At 47.1% G+C, this 26,282-nt stretch overlaps 1 long non-coding RNA gene across 1 annotated transcript in view; it reads right to left on the reverse strand.

The window, feature by feature from the left end:
• Positions 1–24,017, reverse strand: part of LOC146041798 (uncharacterized) — a 38,820-nt gene extending 14,803 nt beyond the window's left edge. The window contains exons 1-3 of the long non-coding RNA XR_014463593.1: positions 23,551–24,017; positions 20,428–20,600; positions 19,114–19,200 (exon numbers count right to left, since the gene is read on the reverse strand). This is a non-coding gene — a long non-coding RNA (uncharacterized LOC146041798). The remainder of the gene's footprint in view (positions 1–19,113; positions 19,201–20,427; positions 20,601–23,550) is intronic.
• Positions 24,018–26,282: the final 2,265 nt, after the last annotated feature.

The following is a 26,282-nucleotide window of genomic DNA, read 5'->3' on the forward strand; positions in this document are numbered from 1 at the left end:
GCTGAGCGCTGATCAGTGACGTACATCACTGATCAGCATTTTTGGCACAGGGTTGATCTAATTTTTTTTTTTGGATCAAATTTCTGTTGCCTTTGCCTCATCAGCAGTTTTTTTTTATTTTTTTTTTTTTGGAGAGTGCTGTGGTTTTTTTTTTTTTAATTGTTTTTACACCCACAGTGCTTTTGTGGGTGTCCTGTGCCCGCTGAGCGCTGATCAGTGACGGACGTTACTGATCAGCATTTTTGGCACAGGGTTGATCTAATTTTTTTTTCTTTTACACGTGTTAAAGCACTACATACACACTAAATACCCACTACATACCCCCCGTGTTGAAATAAAGTTTGTACCCCCCCCTACACTATACACTACACTTAAAAATAATAAAAATGTCCCAATCATCGCAAAGACTGTTTTCAGCGGAGGAGGCATATGCCCTTCTTGCCTCTGACACTGACACAGCCAGTGAAGTAAGCGATGAATTGGCATTTGTCTTAAGCTCCTCTTCCTCCTCTAGTGATGAGGGACCCCCTCAAAGACGCCCCCGTAGAGCAGCTGAGACCCCCCCCCCAATGATTGATCTCGTATGGACCCCACCACCAGACAATTTTGAGCCCCAGGTTCCTGAGTTTTTGGCCAACCCAGGAATCCAATTTGATAGTACAGGCCTCAAAGAAAATGACTTTTTCAAAGTCTTTTTCTCTGATGATTTTATAAATTTAATGGTGGACCAAAGTAATTTATATGCCCAGCAGTTTATTGCCCAAAACCCCACGTCATCATTTGCTAGGTGGACCCCTGTAGATGCAGTAGAGATGATGACATTTTGGGGTCTGGTGTTACATATGGGCATAGTTAAAAAGCCAGAAATTAGGCAATATTGGAGTACAGATGTTCTGTACAGCACCCCACTTCATCGTATGGCCATGACCCGGACTCGTTTTAAGACGATCCTTAAATTTTTGCATTACAACGATAATGCACAGTGCCCACCCAGAGATGATCCCACCTTTGACCGGCTATTCAAAGTCAGGCCGGTCATTGATCATTTCAGCGCCAAATTTGCTGAGATGTACATCCCCCAAAAATTCATTTGTGTAGACGAGTCACTTATACATTTTAAAGGAAGGGTTAAATTCCGCCAGTACCTTCCCAATAAGAGGGCAAGGTATGGCATAAAAATGTATAAGCTGTGCGAAAGTACCTCAGGGTACACCCACAGGTTTAGGGTATATGAAGGGAAGGACACAAGAATTGAACCGCCAGAATGCCCCCCCTCCCTCGTAGGTGTTAGTGGAAAGATTGTCTGGGATTTAGTGCACCCCTTCCTGGATAAGGGTTATCACCTCTATGTGGATAACTTTTACACCAGCATCCCCCTGTTTAAGGCCCTTGGTTCAAGAGGTACAGCAGCTTGCGGTACTGTGCGCAAGAACCAAAGAGGCCTCCCAAAAACGCACGTTGCCCAATTACTGAGAAAGGGTGAAAGCAGGGCAATATGCACCGAAAATATGTTGTTGGTCAAATATAAGGACAAGAGGGATGTCCTTATACTGACAACAATTCACGGAGACAGTACCACCTCCGTCCCTGTACGAGGTACCAGTACCCACACCTCAAAACCTATTTGTATCCTAGATTACAATAAATACATGGGCGGAGTGGATCTTTCAGATCAGGTACTGAAGCCGTACAGTGCCCTGTGGAAAACAAAAATATGGTATAAGAAGCTGGCCGTGTATATCATCCAGATGGCACTGTATAACGCTTACGTACTATTCCGTTCTACCAGCCAGACGGGGACATTTATGCACTTTCAAGAGGAAGTCATAAAGGGCCTAATATTTGGGAACCAGCAGGCAGAGGGCCCCAGTACTTCTAGTACTGGCCCCAGTACTTCTAGTACTGGCCCCCGTATTGTATCAGGGCAGCATTTTCCTAACGAAATCCCCTCCACTGGAAAAAAGGGCAGGACACAAAAAAGGTGCAAAGTTTGCTATAAAAAGGGAATACGAAAGCAAACTATTTTCCACTGTGAAACTTGCCCCGACAAACCCGGCCTATGTATGAAGGAGTGCTTTAAAATATACCACACATCTATGGATTATTAGGTTCATCATTTCACCGTGCTTCGGGGGTCTTGCTAATGCGACATAGCACCCACCATTCATTCCACCAGAATGTGTGCTGCAAAATCCAAATATCACTCCTTCCCTTCTGAGTCCTGCCATGCACCCAAATGGTATTTTTTGGTCACATATAAGGCATTGCCGTACTCGGGAGAAATTGGGGCACAGATTTTGGGGTGCTTTGTCTCCTTCATTCCTTGTGAAAATGAAAAATTTTGAGCCAGAACTGCATTTTTGTGTAAAAAAATGTAATTTTTCATTTTCACAGCCCAGTTGTACCACAATTGGTGAAACCCCTGGGGGTTTGAAATGTACACTATACCCCTAGATGAATTCCCTGAGGGGTGTAGTTTGCAAAATGGGGTCACTTGTGGGGGGGTTCCACTGTATTGGTGCTTCGGGGGTCTTGCTAATGCGACATAGCACCCACCATTCATTCCACCAGAATCTGTGCTGCAAAATCCAAATATCACTCCTTCCCTTCTGAGTCCTGCCATGCACCAAATGGTATTTTTTGGTCACATATGAGGCATTGCCGTACTCGGGAGAAATTGCGGCACAGATTATGGGGTGCTTTGTCTCCTTCATTTCTTGTGAAAATGAAAAATTTTGAGCCAGAACTGCATTTTTGTGTAAAAAAATTTAATTTTTCATTTTCACAGCCCAGTTGTACCACAATTGGTGAAACCCCTGGGGGTTTGAAATGTACACTATACCCCTAGATGAATTCCCTGAGGGGTGTAGTTTGCAAAATGGGGTCACTTGTGGGGGGGTTCCACTGTATTGGTGCTTCGGGGGTCTTGCTAATGCGACATAGCACCCACCATTCATTCCACCAGAATGTGTGCTGCAAAATCCAAATATCACTCCTTCCCTTCTGAGTCCTGCCATGCACCCAAATGGTATTTTTTGGTCACATATGAGGCATTGCCGTACTCGGGAGAAATTGCGGCACAGATTTTGGGGTGCTTTGTCTCCTTCATTCCTTGTGAAAATGAAAAATTTTGAGCCAGAACTGCATTTTTGTGTAAAAAAATGTAATTTTTCATTTTCACAGCCCAGTTGTACCACAATTGGTGAAACCCCTGGGGGTTTGAAATGTACACTATACCCCTAGATGAATTCCCTGAGGGGTGTAGTTTGCAAAATGGGGTCACTTGTGGGGGGGTTCCACTGTATTGGTGCTTCGGGGGTCTTGCTAATGCGACATAGCACCCACCATTTATTCCACCAGAATCTGTGCTGCAAAATCCAAATATCACTCCTTCCCTTCTGAGTCCTGCCATGCACCCAAATGGTATTTTTTGGTCACATATGAGGCATTGCCGTACTCGGGAGAAATTGCGGCACAGATTTTGGGGTGCTTTGTCTCCTTCATTTCTTGTGAAAATGAAAAATTTTGAGCCAGAACTGCATTTTTGTGTAAAAAAATTTAATTTTTCAATTTCACAGCCCAGTTGTACCACAATTGGTGAAACCCCTGGGGGTTTGAAATGTACACTATACCCCTAGATGAATTCCCTGAGGGGTGTAGTTTGCAAAATGGGGTCACTTGTGGGGGGGTTCCACTGTATTGGTGCTTCGGGGGTCTTGCTAATGCGACATAGCACCCACCATTCATTCCACCAGAATGTGTGCTGCAAAATCCAAATATCACTCCTTCCCTTCTGAGTCCTGCCATGCACCCAAATGGTATTTTTTGGTCACATATAAGGCATTGCCGTACTCGGGAGAAATTGCGGCACAGATTTTGGGGTGCTTTGTCTCCTTCATTCCTTGTGAAAATGAAAAATTTTGAGCCAGAACTGCATTTTTGTGTAAAAAACTGTAATTTTTCATTTTCACAGCCCAGTTGTACCACAATTGGTGAAACCCCTGGGGGTTTGAAATGTACACTATACCCCTAGATGAATTCCCTGAGGGGTGTAGTTTGCAAAATGGGGTCACTTGTGGGGGGGGTTCCACTGTATTGGTGCTTCAGGGGTCTTGCTAATGCGACATAGCACCCACCATTCATTCCACCAGAATGTGTGCTGCAAAATCCAAATATCACTCCATCCCTTCTGAGTCCTGCCATGCACCCAAATGGTATTTTTTGGTCACATATGAGGCATTGCCGTACTCGGGAGAAATTGCGGCACAGATTTTGGGGTGCTTTGTCTCCTTCATTCCTTGTGAAATGAAAAATTTTGAGCCAGAACTGCATTTTTGTGTAAAAAAATGTAATTTTTCATTTTCACAGTCCAGTTGTACCACAATTGGTGAAACCCCTGGGGGTTTGAAATGTACACTATACCCCTAGATGAATTCCCTGAGGGGTGTAGTTTGCAAAATGGGGTCACTTGTGGGGGGGTTCCACTGTATTGGTGCTTCGGGGGTCTTGCTAATCCGACATAGCACCCACCATTCATTCCACCAGAATGTGTGCTGCAAAATCCAAATATCACTCCTTCCCTTCTGAGTCCTGCCATGCACCCAAATGGTATTTTTTGGTCACATATGAGGCATTGCCGTACTCGGGAGAAATTGCGGCACAGATTTTGGGGTGCTTTGTCTCCTTCATTCCTTGTGAAAATGAAAAATTTTGAGCCAGAACTGCATTTTTGTGTAAAAAAATTTAATTTTTCATTTTCACAGCCCAGTTGTACCACAATTGGTGAAACCCCTGGGGGTTTGAAATGTACACTATACCCCTAGATGAATTCCCTGAGGGGTGTAGTTTGCAAAATGGGGTCACTTGTGGGGGGTTCCTAACTTTTAGCATCTTATGGTGCCGAGAAACCTACATGGTGCCTAAAAAATAATCTCATAAAAAGGAGGCTCCAAAATCAAGTAGGTGCTCCTTCTATTATGAAGCCTGTGGTTTGGTCAACGTGCACACTAGGGCCACATATAGGATATTTATGAAAACAAAAGAATTGGGGGAATCAATTTTTAGTCACATTTCTCTAGTAAAATCTACTGTGTTCCTTAGAAAAATGTATTAAAATTGAAAATCTGCAAAAAAATGAAATTTTGAAATTTCACCTACACTTTTTTTAATTCCTGTGAAACACCTAAAGGGTTAACAAACTTCCAAAATGCTGTTTTGAATACTGTGAGGGGTGCAGTTTTTGAAATGGCATCATTTATGGGGGTGTCTCACATACAAGTCCCTCAAAGTCACATCAGAACTGAACTGGTCCCTAAAAAAATCAGTGTTTGAAATTTTCTTGAAAATTTGAGAATTTGCTATTCATATTTTAAGCCTCCCAGTGTCCAAAAAAATTAAAAGGAGGTTGAAATAATGATGGAAACATAAAGTAGACATGGGGGGGTGAAATGTAATAGGATGAGAGATTCAGAAAGTGAGAGATTTGGTAAGAAATCTCCAGTTTTTTTTTAAACCGGCAATCATTTACTCTGCACAACCAGTTTGATTTTAAAGTGTAATCATTTACACTTCAAAATCAAAATGGCTGTGCAGAGTAAATGATTGCCGCTTTAAAAAACACCTGGAGATTTCTTACCAAATCTCTCACTTTCTGAATATCTCACCCTATTACATTTCACCCATGGTCTATGTTAGTTATTAACTATTTTGAGTGGTATGATTATTTGTCTCACAAGCAGAAAATTTAACATTTTGAAAATTTCTAAATTTTCAATTTTTTTACGACATTTTGGTATTTTTCACAAAAAAACACAGACTGTATAGACCAAAATTTACCACTAACTTGAAGTACAATGTGTCACGAGAAAACAATCTCAAAATCACTGGGATAAGTAAAAGCAAAAAAAGTTATCCCCACTTAAGTGATACATGTCAGATTTGAAAAAAAGGGCTCTGTCAGGAAGGCAAAAACAGGCTGCGGCGGTAAGGGGATAACGGGTGTTTAAGAGGGGGTGAGTGTCACACAAAGTGTGTCACAGTGTGTGTGTATATCCCATTAACTATGCAAAACCCAGGTGTCATTTTTTCAAATGTATAGATATCTATATTAAATTTTTTATTTCATTTGTTAAATTTCCCTGTTTTGGCACTCAGATGAGGGGGGGGGGCGCTCCAATTATTTTTGGCAGGGGGGAGCAAAATTTATAGTTACGCCACTGGATCTACTCCATCCAGACGCATCCGGGAAACCTAAAATACAGAGCACAGAATAATGTGACTTTCCAGCAGAATATAATACACAGAATCCCCCAGATTTCTCTATTATTATCCTGCTCCCCAATACTGGGGGCCCCTATGTTCCAGCATCATTCAGATAAGGCACAATGCTTTTACTGGATCATCAACACCACATCTGTTACCTATGTAATATTTAGAACCGTAGTAATAAAGTAACTTGTTAGTGTTATTAGTATCTGAGGATCCGTGGGATGGGAATCAATGCACCCCCACATTGTACCCCAGATTCTTTCATGTTCCTCCCTATGTGTGATACAAGCTATGTGCAAAACTTATTCTATGGGAATGTCAAACAATCTCTCTCCCATTGTATAAAGCTGTTTGTCCGCTGGGTGGTGCTATTACATACATACATGTATACATACATACATACATCATACCTCCCAACCATAGGTGTGCGCACATAGAGTGTTAGGGGTGCACAGGCACCCCCTAATGCTGTGCCTGCCCTTATAAACACCTCCCTGCCGCTAGCAACCAGCAATACCTTTTACCAAAGACTTTTGCTTTTTAGAACTGTATTCTATTAAAAGAAGCACCCATCATTCAATGATGTGTGTTTTGCATTGTTAATTGTAATAGACCATTGTAATATCACTACATACCTGCATCATCCATATATGTTTTTGACTTAATTTGCATGAACTGTTACACAGAGTAATAAGAAGATTAAAAACTGACTGAAATAGACCGGAGATTATGTTGTGGCTGAGACACGCCTGATTGGTGGTGTTAGACTCACCCAATGGGTGTTGTTAGACATGCAGAATAGGTGGTGCACCCCCTAATAAAATGTGCTGCGCACGCCTATGCTCCCAACATTAGACCTATGGCAAGTGGGGCGTTTTGTGCAGCCAGCATTTTGGGGGTGTGGCCTATACTTGCCACGGGCAGGAGGCAGGAACATCTAAAAAAATCAGGACGGTCCCACAAAAAGCGAAACAGTTGGGAGGTGTGCCTGCATAGGGCCCTCCTTCCTCACCCTACCTCTTTACCTCACCAGTGCTCCTGCCCTGTTCTTCCCTTCCTCTACTTCATCTTCAGTCTCCTCGACAATTTTGACACCTACTTCTGAACTGATGCTGATTTTAGTTCTACCAGCTATACCCCTATTTATACTGTATTTTTCAACACACCCTGTACGTTACCTCGTAATTTTTTTGTTTGCTATGTACGGCGCTGCGGACACTTTGGGGGAAATTTACCAAAATGGATTCGTAGAAAAAAGGTGTATTCGTAGGGAGAAATACACCTTTTTTTTACGAATTTGTATTTTCGGGATTTACAATCCCAAAAATACAACAATTCGTAGTCCTAAAGATGGAACATTCGTATTTGTAGTTACAAATACGAATGCCCTACACCATCGATAGGATACGACAGAAATCACCATTCAAAAGAATGGTGGTTTCTGATTTACTAAGCAGCCGTACTGACAATACGGCTGCTTAGTGGTGTGAAACACCCACGCAAATACGACAGGAAAATAGAACACCATTTTCCTGTTCTATTTGCGTTTTAGCCTGCACGGATCAGTCAGATCCGTGCAGGCTGCAGTGTAAAAAAATAGAAAAATAAATAAATAAAAAAAAAAACCGGCGTGGGGTCCCCCCCACAGCCGAAACCAGCACCAGGCTGAAGGAGCCGGGGCCGGTAATTAAAAATCAGGGAACCCGACAAATAGGGGCTCCCCGATTTTTAACAACCAGCCCCAGGCTCCAGGTCCGGGGCTGGTTCCCAAAATACGGGGGACAAAATGACTAGGGGTCCCCCGTATTTCAAGAACCAGCCCCAGGCACAACCAGCCGGCAGGCTAATGCCACAGCCGGGGGGAGACTTTTTATGCAAGTCCCCCCGGCCAAAGCATTAACTCTACCGACCAGTCAGCCTGGCCAGGGGCCCTGGGGGAGTGGGGACCCCCCCAATAAAGGGGTCCCCCCCCTCCAGGATTTACCTGACCAGGCTGAAGCCTGGTGCTGTCCTCGATGCCCCTGGGCGGTGGGCATCGAGCTGATAAATGTAGTAAAAAAAAGATGAACCTATTGTTTTTTACTGTGGCACTACAAGTGCCAGCAAGCCTCCCCAGCAAGCTGGGACTTGGAGAACCACAAGTCCCAGCCTGCTGGGCATTAAAGGGCCCGCTGGCACTTGCAGTTCTACAGTTAAAAAAATAGTGCACAAAACACACTGACACACTTTTAAAATAAAACTTTATTACACACAAAGCCCACACATACTAATACTTACCTATCTTCTTCCCATAGGTCGCCCTGGTCCTGTGTCGGCGTCTTCTGGTCCATGTCGTCTTCTTCCTCCATGTCGACGTCGCTGTCGGCGATGGCGTCCCCGTCCGGATCCGACGAAATCCATGTGGAGCTGTGGAAGGAAACCATACTCACCTGTCCCAGCGCGACGTAGTCCAGGTAAGTGTCTTTGCAAAAAAACAAACCGGCACCCGAAACCAGACCGGACTCACGGAGACGCACGTGTGTTTGTTTACATCGTGCGGCTCCACCTCCCGAATGCCGCTATTGGCCGCCTTGCGGCCTAGCGGCTCCTGATTGGCCGCTAGGCCGCAAGGCGGCCAATAGCGGCATTCGGGAGGCGGAGCCGCACGATGTAAACACCGTGCGTCTCCGTGTCCGGCTGGTTTCGGGTGTCGGTTTGTTTTTTTGCCAAGACCCTTACCTGGACTACGTCGCGCTGGGACAGGTGAGTATGGTTTCCTTCCACAGCTTCCTCCATGGATTTCGTCGGATCCGGACGGGGACGCCATCGCCGACAGCGACGTCGACATGGAGGAAGAAGACAACATGGACCAGAAGACGCCGACACAGGACCAGGGCGACCTATGGGAAGAAGATAGGTAAGTATTAGTATGTGTGGGCTTTGTGTGTAATAAAGTTTTATTTTAAAAGTGTGTCAGTGTGTTTTGTGCACTATTTTTTTAACTGTAGAACTGCAAGTGCCAGCGGGCCCTTTAATGCCCAGCAGGCTGGGACTTGTGGTTCTCCAAGTCCCAGCTTGCTGGGGAGGCTTGCTGGCACTTGTAGTGCCACAGTAAAAAACAATAGGTTCATCTTTTTTTTACTACATTTATCAGCTCGATGCCCACCGCCCAGGGGCATCGAGGACAGCACCAGGCTTCAGCCTGGTCAGGTAAATCCTGGAGGGGGGGGACCCCTTTATTGGGGGGGTCCCCACTCCCCCAGGGCCCCTGGCCAGGCTGACTGGTCGGTAGAGTTAATGCTTTGGCCGGGGGGACTTGCATAAAAAGTCTCCCCCCGGCTGTGGCATTAGCCTGCCGGCTGGTTGTGCCTAGGGCTGGTTCTTGAAATACGGGGGACCCCTAGTCATTTTGTCCCCCGTATTTTGGGAACCAGCCCCGGACCTGGAGCCTGGGGCTGGTTGTTAAAAATCGGGGAGCCCCTATTTGTCGGGTTCCCTGATTTTTAATTACCGGCCCCGGCTCCTTCAGCCTGGTGCTGGTTATGGCTGTGGGGGGGACCCCACGCCGGTTTTTTTTTTATTTATTTATTTTTTCTATTTTTTTTTACACCTTGCAGCCTGCACGGATCTGACTGATCCGTGCAGACTGCTAGAAATAATTCGTATTAGCGGCCGTATATACGGCCGCTAATACGAATCATTACACCATCGGAGGGTTACAAAGCAGTCGTATATGACTGCTTTGTAACTGATCCTCCGGAACACGACTTTGCATACGACTTAAACAGTCGTATGCAGTCGTAGGGAAACTACCAATACGAAAAACTAGGTTTTTCATATTGGTAAATTTCCCCCTTGGTGGCGCCTTATAAATAAACGTACTACTACTACTACTACTACTGCATGCATATATAAACAATGCACAAGGGACACATGTGAAAAGAGCTTATAGGAAGGTGGTATAATGCTAATAACAAAAGCCAGGGAGCGCTGGTAGGAGTGTAAGCAGTGGGACAAGCCAATAGGACATAAGTCTGGAGAAGTGATAATGCAGCAGCCATTCAGCTCCTGTCAATTTTCCAACCCAGCCTGTAACATGACAGTTAGGAGCTGACTGGCTTAAGATGGCCATACACCTACGGATTGATTGTCATATCTGGCTGGTTGGAACAAACACCTGGGGCGAAATGTAATAGGGTGCGTTTTTTTAGACAAAAAAAAAATCGCACCAAATCGCACCTTTAAAAATCGCGTTTTTTGCCGCGAATTCGCATATGTAATGAGATGCGAATTAGCGGCAAAAAATGCGATTTGCCGCGATTTAGGTCGATTTTTAGTCATGAAAATGTGCGCATTTTCAGTCCTGAAAATGTGCGCATTTTCATATATGCGATTTTGGTTGTCAAAAAAAAAAGAAAAAAAACGGCGTGCGGTCCCCCCCCTAGGCATAACCAGCCCCGGGCTCAAAAAGCCGGTGCTGGTATCATAAAATCAAAGGAACAATCAAGTTGGGGTTCCCTGGATTTTATAAAACCAGCACCAGGCTCAAGGTCCGGCGCTGGTTCCCAAAATACGGGGGACAAAATGACTAGGGGTCCCCCGTATTTTAAGAACCAGCACCGGACACAACCAGCCAGCAGGGTAATGCCACAGCCGGGGGGAGACTTTTTATACAAGTCCCCCCGGCCAAAGCATTAACCCCCTGGCTGGTCAGCATGGGCAGGGGTCCTGGGGAAGTGGGGACCCCCCCAATGAAGGGGTCCCCCCCCTCCAGGACTTACCAGCCCATGCTGATAGTCCGGGGCTGTCCCCGATGCCCCTGGGCGGTGGGCATCGGGCTGATATTTGGTGTAAAAGAATAGATAAACTATTGTTTTTTACTGTGGCACTACAAGTGCCAGCAAGCCTCCCCAGCAAGCTGGGACTTGGAGAACCACAAGTCCCAGCCTGCTGGGCATTAAAGGGCCCGCTGGCACTTGTAGTTCCACAGTTAAAAAAATAGTGCACAAAACACACTGACACACATTTTAAATAAAACTTTAATACACACATTACACACATACTAATACTTACCTATCTTCTTCCCGTAGGTAGCCCTGGTCCTGATGTCCTCCGGTCCTGTGTCGGCGTTCCTCTTCATGTCGACGTCCTTCTTGAAGTCGACGTCCCTGTCGGCGATGGCGTCCGGTGTCCGGGTCCGACGAAATCCATGGAGGAAGCTGTGGAAGGAAACCATACTCACCTGTCCCAGCGCGACGTAGTCCAGGTAAGGGTCTTGGAAAAAAAAAAAACCGACACCCGAATCCAAGGGGACACGACGGAGACGCACGTGTGTTTGTTTACATCGTGCGGCTCCGCCTCCCGAATGCCGCTATTGGCCGCCTTGCGGCCTAGCGGCTCCTGATTGGCCGCTAGGCCGCAAGGCGGCCAATAGCGGCATTCGGGAGGCGGAGCCGCACGATGTAAACACCGTTGCGTCTCCGTCGTGTCCGCTTGGATTCGGGTGTCGGTTTGTTTTTTTTCCAAGACCCTTACCTGGACTACGTCGCGCTGGGACAGGTGAGTATGGTTTCCTTCCACAGCTTCCTCCATGGATTTCGTCGGACCCGGACACCGGACGCCATCGCCGACAGGGACGTCGACTTCAAGAAGGACGTCGACATGAAGAGGAACGCCGACACAGGACCGGAGGACATCAGGACCAGGGCTACCTACGGGAAGAAGATAGGTAAGTATTAGTATGTGTGTAATGTGTGTATTAAAGTTTTATTTAAAATGTGTGTCAGTGTGTTTTGTGCACTATTTTTTTAACTGTGGAACTACAAGTGCCAGCGGGCCCTTTAATGCCCAGCAGGCTGGGACTTGTGGTTCTCCAAGTCCCAGCTTGCTGGGGAGGCTTGCTGGCACTTGTAGTGCCACAGTAAAAAACAATAGTTTATCTATTCTTTTACACCAAATATCAGCCCGATGCCCACCGCCCAGGGGCATCGGGGACAGCCCCGGACTATCAGCATGGGCTGGTAAGTCCTGGAGGGGGGGGACCCCTTCATTGGGGGGGTCCCCACTTCCCCAGGACCCCTGCCCATGCTGACCAGCCAGGGGGTTAATGCTTTGGCCGGGGGACTTGTATAAAAAGTCTCCCCCCGGCTGTGGCATTACCCTGCTGGCTGGTTGTGTCCGGTGCTGGTTCTTAAAATACGGGGGACCCCTATTGGGAACCAGCGCCGGACCTTGAGCCTGGTGCTGGTTTTATAAAATCCAGGGAACCCCAACTTGATTGTTCCTTTGATTTTATTATACCAGCACCGGCTTTTGGAGCCCGGGGCTGGTTATGCTTAGGGGGGGGACCGCACGCCGTTTTTTTTCTTTTTTTTTGTTTTAACTATTTTTTTACAACAGAACCATGCACAGATCTCAATGATCTGTGCATGTTTCTGATAAAAGCGCCAGGCAGAACCTGGTCTATTTTTTTTGCGATTTTTAGTAAGCTTTACTAAAAATCGCAACCCATTAAATATGCGACTTCTATCCTTTTTAATGGGAAAACATCTGGATGCGATTTTTAGTCTAACTAAAAATCGCACCTTTAAAAAATGCGATTTTTCCCGCAAATCGCACCCTATAAAATATGCGATTTTCGGGAAATGCCCGAAAACGGCATATTTTGCGGGAAAAATCGCAAAAAAAAAAAAAACGCACCCTATTACATTTCGCCCCTGGTAATATCTGAGTGACAGCTTTTGGCAGTTTTCCAGCATCTCACCGCAAATGATCAACTGTCATCTGCTGTCATCTACTACCAGGCTTTTGTTCCAGCCAGCCAGATCATACAATAAATCTGTAGCTGTTTGGCCACCTTATGTGTGTCACACGGACTCTTACATATAACATACATGTGATATAATCTGCGGCGAGTTACCAGGGATCACCACACACGTGGGGAGACCACATAGAGATGTCTGGGAAACTGGGATTTTTCTCCCTATATCCCAAACAAATACAAAGATATGACAACAAACCTGAAAAAAACATGAAAACGATTTTATTACTTTTTCTACCAACTGATCTTTTCTATTACCCCCCCCCCCCCCTCCACTGCATATAAGAATCACACTGTAAGAAAGCTCCTGCAGCAGTTGATCACAGCTGTGGATGATGTCACAGACACATCATGACATCACACACTCAGAGTTCTGAGAAATTGCCTTGGAACCCTCACTTCTCAGTACGAGTTGCAAAATGGAGGTATGTTTTCTGTGAGCTCCCTAATTTATTGTATTTGTGGCTCTTTTCCTGCCCCAAACTTTATTCTGTTGTCTCCAAACATCGTCATTCTTATTTGGGCCTAAATGCTGGGCGTACCCATGGCTACACAGATAACGTCAGCCGCCTGCCCTCTCTTCGTCCAGGTGCTCGCAAATATAAGTCAGTTTCAACTGACTTATATTTGCAAAGGCGCATAACACCTGACCATCTAATGATTTGTACTGCTGCGGGCACATGCGAGGGGATATGGTGGCGACAGTGTCACAGGGATACGTGGGTCGGTGTCACAGGGACTCGGTAACCTGTGAGCTTTGCAGGTTACCGAGTCTATTAGAATGACCCCCTTGGGTTACGGTAGAACATTGGGCAGGTTTTAGGTTCAAATCAAAGTTAAACTTTTTTCTCATTCCCTCTGCAGGAGATGGAGTACAGATATTTTATGCTGAGTGTTATGAGGCACAAAGTGTGAGTGTTGTTATTACCCCTCATCTGTATAACTGAGTGCTGTCAGATGGCCCATCAATTCCAGTCCCTATAATATTCTGTATATTCTGTTTCTAGGGAATTTCCTCATAAAGTCCCCAAATTGAACTGGAGGATTGGCTATAGATGCCGTAAGCCTTTTGTAAGTTATTTACATGTCTCTCTCTATGTGGCCATTTATTATGTAATAATATTACGTATCCCCTAAATGTATGTAGGAGGGACCCCAGCAGGAATCTCCGATCCCATTCTCTGCTGTCCCCTCACTCCCCCAAATGCTCCCCTATATACACACGCAGGAATGGTGACATATATGACACACATGTAATGGGTTATATTGTCTAACAATCTTCTTTTTCCCCTCTGCAGCAGGTGATGGTGCCCATACCAGGTACGCCCTGAGATGTTACTAATTACCTTTTATTATATACAAATTGTTGTAGTTTTATACAATAAACCATGTAATATCCTCATTTTATTCCTCAGAGGTGTCACCAGGGAAGGAAGCAGAAGGGAGGTAATTATATCATTTTATTACTTGGACAATATTAGTCTGGTAGAACCGGGCCTCCACATGACGTCGTTAGGTGACCTTTCATCACTTGTCATCGTGTGGGGCTGATTCATACCTGTGGGAAGAGTCAGCCCCACACCATCGAATGTATTTCCCCCCTCCGTGTGCAGTGCGGTGTAAGCCAATAGTAACCCGGCGCTGTGATGACCGTAGGAATATCGGGGGCTGATGACGCCAGCAGCCATTCCTCCCAGCGGCCGGGCCCGTCTGCTTTTTTGTGTGTCACTCCCAAAAAACGCTAGGGTGACGCCCACACACGCAGACTGGCTTTTAATCAACCAGCGTACAGCCTGCGATTGCGGGCAATCGCCAGCTGTGGCCGCATGGAGGGCTTGTGCATGCGCGGTTCTCCGATAATCCAATCATCACATAATCCATTCCTAGCCGGCAGAAACGTACTTGCATAATATACAATAATAATTATACGTATTGCAGGGATCAGCTGCTAACTGTCACTTCTTTTCTGTTCTGGATCTGTTATAGGCTGGTGATGTTCAACAACTGGACCTATGATGAGTAGGTATCTGATTGGCTGTATTATAGAGTGCAGATAAGATACATGCATCCCATTGGACGTGTCACTACAATCCCGGGTGTACAGCGGTATATACTGACACCCCATGGCAGCATACAGAGCGCAGAACAGCACTGTCACTGTGACAGTAGTAATTGTAATGGCCCATTACCCTACTTGTACATAATATACTAATGTACTAATGTCTAATACACAAGAGAGAATACAGCCATGATGGCGTTACCAGGACCTGTGACTGCAGCAATTTCAGTATAGAAAAAAAATCACTTGCAAAAAACAATTCTCTCTCTAATGGACAAAATCATGCTGCACTGCTGGTGGGGCAGATGTAACATGTGCAGAGAGAATTAGATTTGGGTGAGTTATTTTGTTTCTGTGCAGGGTAAATACTACCTGCTTTATTTTTACTGCAATACTGCAATATAGATATCAGTTTGATGTACAAACCTCACCCATATATAACTCTCTCTGCACATGTTACATCTGCCCCACCTGCAGTGCACATGGTTTAGAGAGAGAATTTGCTTTTGCAAGTGAACCACAATCGGGGCCCCTAGTGTAATGGTCGGTGTTACTGTGTAGCTGCAGAGATGGGGCGTCGGATCTACACTTACACATCTGCTCTCACAGAGGTAAAACTACTCGATGGTTCCTCACCATCGAATGATTTCCCCTCTGTTCACTATAAGAAGTAGCTAGGACTTACTTTTTAGTAGAACGGTGATGACTGATTTAAAGGGGGTCGCTGATGTCATATGATGTCATCCGCCTGCCCAGAGTAGGCAGGGGCATGGGCTCTGCCCAGCATTTCTATGGGTGCGCCCACCGTTTTGTGGGTCCACCCAGGGACGCCCCCTGCCTTTCAAGAAAGAAAAAGTTATCTGAAGCTGCTCGCAGCCAGGGCCTGCATGACAATGCGCAGACTCAAACATTGGCCAAGGGTGCGAATTCGGACCTTCTGAATCGGTGCCTAGATCTATCACACAGGCAGAGGTCAGACCATGGGATAGAATTACTAAGCCGCAGCATTTACCAGCTGCTGATCCTCTGCTGATCTTGGTTCTGATCATGTAACAGAAACACAAATGGTTTTACTGTACATTTCAGGGTCAGACCTGTAGAGAAACGCCAATGTGTATATTGTGTATAGTGCGGTAGTGTCATGTTGTGTGGATCACACTAATGTGCTGCTTTGTGTATCACCTCTAATTATTATTATTATTATTATTATTATTCTAACAGAGAATGTTGTCAGGACCCCAAGATCAGTCCCAGCATGTCATCTGCGTAAGTAGCTGTTATGTGTCTCTAACATGTGCCCAGTAACACCCGCACCAGGTATTAGTCATGTGTACCCTGTATATACAGCCCATGGTAGTATAAGGGCATAGAGGCGGGGCCGTCATACACATCAGTATGTGCCCGGCTTACACCCAGTAACACCCGCACCAGGTATTAGTCACGTGTACCCTGTATATACAGCCCATGGCATATACAGTCTCTTCCATTGCACAGTCCTATAATATAATCTCTGTTCTTTGTTAGTAAACCAGCGAGGTTCAGCCGCAAATGGTGGAGAACACAAGTCACCAAGTGAGTAGTAACCGGATATTGGCCGTGAGTAAGACCTGATTGGGCGATTACCGTATGACCGCGCATGCGAACAGCCATCCTTGCGATTACAGCCAGTGAGTGATTGGCTAGCTATTGTTAACCAATACGAAAGCTGATTGACAGGCGAGGGGAGTAACGCTGGCGTGTTTCTGGCGGTAGGGAGGGCCGCTGATGTCACCAGCGGCCTCATTCTCACCATCACCATTGCAGCGCCAAGTAACGCCTAGCTTACTCAGCGCTGCAACCAGATGGGAAAACCATTCCATGGTGAGTGATTGTGAATGGTCTTCTCCTCCCGTGCCTGGCTGCGATCATGTGTACATTGGCGCGGGAAGGGGGTGTTTGCGGTTGGCAGGGTGGCCCAGGTCTGAATCGGGACGGTAATCCCTTCTCATTCCAGCATTACCCTATAGTAAGGGCTATATGACATGGGAGCGGTGGTGACGGGGACATTACCAGATATGGCACCATGATTAATGTAACCTATACCAGGTGGTATGAATGGGGGTCAGTGATCCCTGATAGTGCCTCGTAGTGATTGTATGTTGGCAGGTGATGTATAGAAATGCTCATTCTGTCCCATTGCAGATTCCTCACCTGTTCCTGCTGCAGAACCCGCACCTTATAAGGTAAGTACACAGGAGCATTGTCACAGGGGTACTGGCTGCATTACAGGCCAGCGGCTTACTGGCTCTCATCACCACAGCACCACAGTAATGTCAAGGACGTCCCCACATTGTCTCTAGGATAGTTACGGTGGTCTGGCCTGTTGGGAACTTTACATTAATGTCATGTAGTCAGAATGATAATAACACAGCGAGAGCCGCGGTCTGTAGCGTCAGATTACTTCCCAGTCCCCTTATGGATAATAACCAGAACTACACCAGATCCTTCCAATGTTTCACATATAGCAACACTATGGGTGACATTTATTAGAGGTCGATGGTGGGTTTTTGGCGATTTTTTAAAAAAAAACGGCTGTTTTTTCATTTTTTTTCCCAAATCGATTTTTTAATGGGTGGCGATTTGCGGCATAAATCGCACTTTTTGCCGCGAAATCGCACTTTCTGAAAGTGCGATTTTTTTTAACTCCGGAATTCGCATCCAGATGTTTTCCCCATTGAAAAAGATACAAATCGCATTTTTAATGAGATTCGAATTTGGAAATCGCCAACAAAAATGGTCTAAAGTACCAAAAAAAAATAGACCTGATCCTGACTGGCAATTTTGTCAGAAACATGGCGATTTTGTCAGAACCATGCACAGATCATTGTGATCTGTGTATGGTTCTTTGGTAAAATATGTGTAAAAGTAAAAAAATTGGCGTGAGGTCCCCCCTCCTGTACATAACCAGCACCGGGCTCCAACAGCCCGCAGTGTCCTGCCAGAGCCGGGGGACACTTTTTACACAAGGTCCCCCGGCCGTACCATGAGCACCGTGGCTGGTCAGCCTTGGACGGGGTACCTGGAGGAGTGGGGACCCCCCCAATAAAGGGGTCCCCCCCCCCCAGGCTTCACCCGTCCAGGGCTGAAGCCCGGGGCTGTCACCGGCGTCCCTGGCCATTGGACGCCGGCCTGATAGTGTTAAAATCACATTCCTAGCATTACTTAATACAGGAGAACTACAACGCAACCCTACTCATCCTGTTACCCTGCTACCTTCATCCTGTTACCCCCCCCCCCCCCCCCGACCACATCCTGTTAACCCTGCCCCATTGTGTAAATTTATTATAGTGACTGTATCTTGGCATGTGATGTTAAATACAGTAAAGCTTCATTTTTTTGAATTGCAGATACAGCCAGCAGTACCTATGTGTGTGCGTCTGTATGTATGTATATATATGTATGCATATGTATGCATATGTATATATATGTATGCATATGTATATATATGTATGCATATGTATGTATATGTATATATATGTATGCATATGTATGTATATGTATATATATGTATGCATATGTATGTATATGTATGCATATGTATGTATATGTATATATATGTATGTATATGTATACGTATGTATATGTATGCATATGTATGTATATGTATATATATGTATGTATATGTATGTATATGTATGCATATGTATGTATATGTATATATATGTATGCATATGTATGTATATGTATATATATGTATGCATATGTATATATATGTATGCATATGTATGCATATGTATATATACATACATACAGTCTCACACACATCCCGTGGGGGTCATTCAGACCTGATGTGCTAATGTGCACAGAACCCTCCAATCAGGTATATGCAGCCCAGCCAGTGAAATCCTGCACAGAAATACTACTCGATACTTCCACCTGGTGGGGACAGTAATAATCACATGCAATAATCACATGTACATGGCCTGGATGTGCACAGTATAGGACGCACCAAATCATCCTGAACCTGCCGCCACCATCACTGCCTCCTGCTGATTGCTGCACTGCTCCTGGCGCGGCTGCTCACCGGTACTGCGGTCTGTTGAACGAAAAAACAAAGTTGAGATTTCCATTCTATCTACTGTAATTGCCTGTTATTACCATCAATAAACAGTGATGTCATCATTACACGGTCTGGTCACTTACTATTGCTACTTGCGCTCACATATTGGAAGGTATTCTGGTTGACTCGCAAGGCTGCAAATCTCGCTGTCTTTGGCACACCGCCCCTTCGCATGCCACGATCCCCTGCAGGCATGTGAATGGATGTTTGGCATAAACATCCATTCGCAGCCTTGCGTGCAGTGACAAAATAATTTGATGGTTGACGACCATCGTATGATTTTGCCAGCACACAGATCTGAGACACCTCTGTGGTGTCTCAGATCTGCGGGCTCCCTGACATCCGCTGCCCGACCCCCACACCATTGGGGAATTTCCATGGGAACACACAGCATTTTCATGGAATCTGGGCGTTCCCATGGGGGAACCCCCAGCCCGCCGCCCCCTGCCCGCACTGTTGTGTGCGAGCACTCGGTGAATAATCTCTTCACCGTGGCCACTCGCACACAGCCGCTGCACGTGTGCATAAATAACTATGCACATGCGCAGTCGCAAAAAATCATCCCCCCCGTGCGAATGCCCCCATTATGCTTAGTGAGTAAAAGGTATTTCAGTTTTGAAGCAGATTGGGGCTGTGTAATCTGTGCTGGATGGACCCATCGAATATATTGACCTCCTGTGGGGTGTAATGGGGCCACACCCGATAAATGGGGTAATATTCACCCCTGTAGAGTCGGTTATACCCCAAGGGCCGGCGCTACCCGCTCAGCAGAGCCTGCAAAGCAAGGAGGCGCTGTATTCCATAGGCGCTTCCCTGTTCTGCGACTCTACTGAGTCTGCCACTGCACAGAATGGGATGTGCGCTGCTGCTGCTGCGCCTGTCACAGTGTATGACAGCTGGGCAACAGTGCTGGCAGCAGAGGGGAGAGAGGGATGAGTGCAGCAGCAGCAGTGGGTCGGGACACTCCGGAGGACAGCAGCACCAGCAGGGGAAGTCCTGGTCTGCAGAAAGGTACAGGAAGTATAAACTGCGCTAAATATAAAGAAACAGTGTATGACATAAAAATGTACAATTTAATATATGAAATGCATAAGAAAATCAAAAACCAATATAAACAATGAAGCGATAATGATATAAAGTGATTAAAATTACTGCAAATCATTAATCACTCAGTGCATTGGACATGAGTGTATGGATAATCACCCTTCCTGTGTGGTCCACCAGTACTGGGGAAGTCCTTTTGGTTATAGAATTGTAATATCCAGGAAATGGGAAGTGGGGATGTCTCTTCCTCTCCTTTGCCAATATGGAAACCGGGTCTGTTAGGAGGTGGCGTTCCTCCAAAGGTGGTGTTGCCGCAGTGAGTTTAGTATTTGCTACAGGGAAAACGTAGGAACATAATTTGCAATTCCATATTTATCAGTTGTATACTTTTGTTTGCAGTGTATCTGAGTTCCCCAGTCTTGCTTCTCACAGACTGCATCACCAATTGCACACCTCAGTCCTGGTCTGCACCTTCCTTCCTCACTGCGGTGCTGAGCCCCTCCCACTGATCTCTGCATCAGGGTCAGGACAGCATGTGCCGAGCAGTGATTGGAGGAGCTTGGCACATACTGATTCGAAGAGAGCCCCTGATTGGTGGAGCCTAGGGATGGCCATCGTTGCCATTGCAATCGATGGCAATTCTGCAACTGGCCATCGATAGTGCTAAACTATGCAATGGATGACCATCGATACTTTTACATATCGATGGTCATCCATTGTGCTTGATTGATTGGCCTGTGGGTCAATAAAATCATGGGGGGTGGAGATTTGCGGGTGTCGGGAGCGGAGCTATGTTCCGTGTCCCAGCACTTTGAAGAAAAAAAAACCATTGTTTTGCTGTTCCATCGATGGAGGGAAACCATCTGTTTCTCCCTCATCAATGACAAAAGTATTCGATATCGGCCATGAACCATCGATGATTTCAAATCATCAATAGTCGATGGCCATCCCTAGTGGAGCCTATTATTCTCCACTGACCCCTGGAACACAGAGGATCCCACAGCTGAGCACATGGCTTCCTCTGTAAGTTACTGCACCCAGCACCTTGCCTCCTCTGCCTCTGTAGCTCCTGCCTCTCTGCAGCCTCTCTCTCTCTCCTCATCTGTCCTACCTTCTCCCTGCCCAGCATTTGTCCCCCTCTCCCTAGCCAGTACCCCGCCCTCTCCCTGCCCAGCATTTGTCCCCCCTCTCAATGCCCAGCATCTGTCTCCCCATCCCTGCCCAGTATCTGTCCCCCCCCATCTCCCTGCCCAGCATCTGTCCACCCTCCCCGACCAGTATCTCCCCCTCTCCCTGCTCAGCACCTGTCCCCCCTTCTGTGCAGTATCTGCCCCCCTCTCCCTGCCCAGCATTTGTACCCCATCTCCCCACATCTATACCCCCTCTCTCTCTCCCTAGCATCTGCCCCGCTCTCCAGATCTGTCCCCCTCTTTTTGCCCATTATATGCCCATCTGCACTAACTAAATCTACTGGGAGTTATGTATAATGGGCAATGCTACTGTGGGTGTGTTAGGTGGCAGCGCTGTTGGCATTACGTTTAAGTGACACTACTTATATGGGCATTGTGTATAAGGGACACTACTATGTGGTGTATTGTGAATCAGAGGCACCATGTGTAAAGTAAATTAAATTGTGCTACTTTATGGTGTAATTAATTCCTTGCCGAGATCTTGCCCATAAAATGATGGAAATTACTGCTGCCTCATAACAACCTGACCAATGATGGCTACAATTCCATGCGGGGATTCTGCCGCAAGCGAGCGATCCCATTGGACCGGAGAAAGCTTTGCCAGAACTGATGTACAGTAACCACACGCAATGTCAGATCAGGGCCAATGTCGCAGATCAGGCACCAACATGATATCGCGTCCACACAAGCCTCAGGTTTATGGGCAATTTGGAACTGGCGCGCTTACTGACATCTTTAATAATGGTATGGGGCTAGATGGTGAGGACCCCATAGGATAACCCTCTCTGCAGGGTGCGCGATACCATGACTTCACATCATCTGCTGCTTTTCTGTAACAATGCCACGCAGCCACGATTTAGGGGCAGGGAGCCACTATGGCACAGATGACCACTAGAGCTGGGGAGCGGAAAATTCCGTATATATTACCCCCCCTTATAGAGGACCCGACTCACAAACAGGTACAGCCCATCAACCAATAGGAAGCAGCGCAATAACTGAGGCATGTAGCAGACAACTCGCTGTGTGTAGGTGACAGTCAGCGGCCTTCTGCCAACACAATGGCCTCTGGCAACAGAGGTAACAATGACCAATCCCCAGGTTCTCTCAGCCAATCACTTCTGTGATACACTCTAATGTGACCGCCCCTCTCTGTGCAATTATAGGGGGGGCAATTCTTCTGCACACTCACTGCTGGCTGTCTACGCTAATGGGTGTCTATCAGAGCTACAGTATGCAAATGTTGCTGTGATCAGTTGTCCATTAGCATTTGACATGGCTGAACACACTGGGTTTAGCCAAGTGGGCATCTAAACGTCCGGGCGTGGGCAAACAGCCGGGGAGCAGCAGAGCAGGGGAGGCCTGGGAGCAGCAGAGCAGGGGAGGCCAGGGAGTAGCAGAGCAGGGGAGGCCGGGGAGCAACAGAGCACGGGAGGCCAGAGAGCAGCTGAGCCTGGGAGCAGCAGAGCAGGGGAGGCTGGGGAGCAGCAAAGCCCAGAGGAAGGGGAGCAGCAGAGCAGTGGAGGCCGGGGAGCAACAGAGCAGGGGAGGGTGGGGAGCAGCAGAGCAGGGGAGGCCGGGGAGCAGCAGAGCAGGGGAGGCCAAGGAGCAGCAGAGCAGAGGAGGCCTGGGAGCAGCAGAGCAGGGAAGTCCTGGAAACAGCAGAGCAGAGGAGGCCTGGGAGCAGCAGAACAGGGGAGGCCAGGGAGCAGCAGAGCAGGGGAGGCTGGGGAGCAGCAGAGCAGGGGAGGCCTGGGAGCAGCAGAGCAGGGAAGGCCGGGGAGCAGCAGAACAGGGGAGGCCGGGGAGCAGCTGAGCAGGGGAGGCCGGGGAGCAGCTGAGCCTGGGAGCAGCAGAGCAGGGGAGGCCAGAGTTCGGCAGCAGAGGAGCGTACCGAAGCTGGTAAGTCCTGCCTCCTCTCCACCTCACCCCCATTACCTCACGCCTCCGCCGCCATGGTTATTGTGGAAAAAGGCTATCCATTCAGCAGCTTATGGGTAGAGGAAGTAATGACATTGGTGATGGGGGCAACCTTAAGTGACTCAATATAATTTAAAGGGGTTCTATAGTTGACGTACACAGCACAGATCCTCACCTCAATGTCAGAATGATTTTTGGTAGCCGAGGCATCGTCTTCTGTCTTAGGCATGGTGTCCTCCTGGAGGTGTGGACTGCTGGGCATCTGGACCACAGTGTCCTCCTGGAGGCATGGACTGCTGAGCGCCTGGACCACGGTGTCCTCCTGGAGGCATGGACTGCTGAAAGCCTGGACCACAGTGTCCTCTTGGTGGCTAGGTGTGTCTGGAAAAAGAGATTTGAACAAATTCTGAGATAAAAATGAAAGTGTGTGTGTGTAAGGGACACTGTGTGCAGCATGTGTGTGTACCCCTTACACACACAAATGCAGAACATACTGATCCTTACACAAACATACTGCCCCTTACACACACAAATGCCAAACATACTACCCCTAACACACAACACACACATACTGTACTACCCCTTACACATAAAGGGCGAACATACTGCCCCTTACGCAGTGGTGTATCTATAGCACCGCAGCCCTGGCGACGGCGGGGAGGCGCTGACTAAGTGTGGGTGCCTGGGGGACTGCGGGCGCTATTGTTATGCCCCCAGCTCCCACCTCCTTATGGGTGCAGCAGGGTGCGGACTGGGGGGACCATGCGGCGCGGGTGTACCTGCGGCGCTGTCTAGAAGCCGCGGTGAGAGGGTTTCCTGCGGCGCTGTGTAGTGAGTTGGCGCCAGGTCTCTGCAGAGTCTTGGAAATAACCGAGCTGCGCACGGGAAGCGCTTCTAATTTTGAAAACACTGGCCGCACGCTGATTGGCTGAGATTCCCGTGGGGGGGGGGGGGGGGGCGCAATATTTAATGTTCCCACACTGCCCTTACACACACCACACACGCGGTATGCCCCTTATAGAGAAAAATGTAGTGTTCCCCCCCATCCCCCCGGCGCCTCTGCCACTGCATCTGTGACTGAGAAAGGATCGCGCGCAGTGCTGCAGGCTTCCCTCACCCCTCAGGTAGCTGTCAGCCATTTCAAATGCCACATGGCAGCCGCAGTGATTGGCTACGGCCCGCAAGCTCTGATTGGCTCACCAGTTACCGCTCCACATTTGAAATGACTCAGAGCTGCCGACAGGTGAGGGAAACCTTGCGGCGCTGCAATACACTCTCATACTTATAGTGGTGGGAGCGTAGGCTGGACCCGTAGTACAGGGGTGAGTCTCTGCACTACAGGGGGCAATAAACAGTGGTACCACCACTACAGGGGCATTAAGCAGCAGCAGCACCATGACAGGGGGCATTAAGCAGCATCAGTACCAACATGACAGGGGGCATTAAGCAGCAGCACCACCACTACAGGGGTATAAAGCAGCAGCAGCACTATAGGGGGCATTACACAGCAGCAGCACTCCCGGGGGCATTAAGCAGCAGCACTACAGGGGGCATTAAGCAGCAGCACTACAGGGGGCATTAAGCAGCAGCACTACAAGGGGCATTAAGCAGCAGCACTACAGGGGGCATTAAGCAGCAGCACTACAAGGGCATTAAGCAGCAGCAACATGCATGCCTCATGCACCTGCTATCAGTATCACTAAGAAAAAATCTCTACTTGCACCACTGCATAGAACACACACCCCAGGCCCACTGCATGCACAAACAGATCCATCTGGCAGCCTGAAATTAGGATACTTATTATACAGTAGGTGGTTTTTTAAAACATAAACAAACTGGTTGTCTTGTATTTTGCTGCACTGAGACTGTAAGCGGCAGGACAGCTATTCCAGGGGCCCCCCATCTAACCCTTGGGGGGGTGCAACTGTCCTAAAAAAAATTCTAGAGTGAACACTACAAATTCCGAACATACTGCCACTTACACACAAATGCAGAACATACTGCCCCTTACACACACCACGAATACTGCAAGTGAAAGAAAGAATAACAAGGCTGCTGCTGCTAGGGATGGCCATCGGTGCAGACACCATCGATGGTTGCCATCGATGGCGATTCTGCACCCAGCCATCGATCAGTGTTTTACTCGGTCATGTATGTTCTTATTTGTTCAGTTCACTGTTTAAAAAAAAATAAAAAAGTAAAAAAAAATGTTAATAAATGATTGTAAAACAAATTATGCTTCGTTATTATCAAATTACCCCTTCTTTCAAAGTGAACCGATGACCCATGTAAAAGATCTGGTTCTTTTCAGGGACAGATCTGCTGGATCCCAGCTCTCGTACTGACCCATTTTGCCAATCTCTACACCACACACATACTGCCCCTTACACACACAAATACCAAATATACTGCCCCTTACACACACCATACACACATACTGCCCCTTACACACGCCACACACATACTGCCTCTTATACACAGACAGCACCCACTGCCCTACTATACAAACTACCCATTACACATACACCCCACACATACTGCTGCTTACACACACTCACATACCACCCCACCACACACATACATACTGATTATTAGAATAACCTGTGCTAAATACCAAAATAGGTGGGTATGATTAAACATATTTCAATGACTATATTATCAATATATCACAATTAAAATCAAGCATGGTATATTATCTAGAAACACAATCTTAATATATATAAATGAGATGTATTTATGTATCCACCCGATTCCGATGGATTGCACCGAGAATCGGGTGAAAAGTGGCCAAATGGCATGTAATTGACATCCCCTGTAACCCCATGCCAGGTTCCGCGCGCAGCGGTTTAGAGGCCGGATGTGCTGCACATATAATAAATCAGATGTGCAGCCACCAGTGAACATCAT

This window comes from Crinia signifera, chromosome 19 (genome assembly GCF_055691185.1).
Source record: "Crinia signifera chromosome 19, ASM5569118v1, whole genome shotgun sequence".
Classification (NCBI taxonomy): Eukaryota; Metazoa; Chordata; class Amphibia; order Anura; family Myobatrachidae; genus Crinia; species Crinia signifera.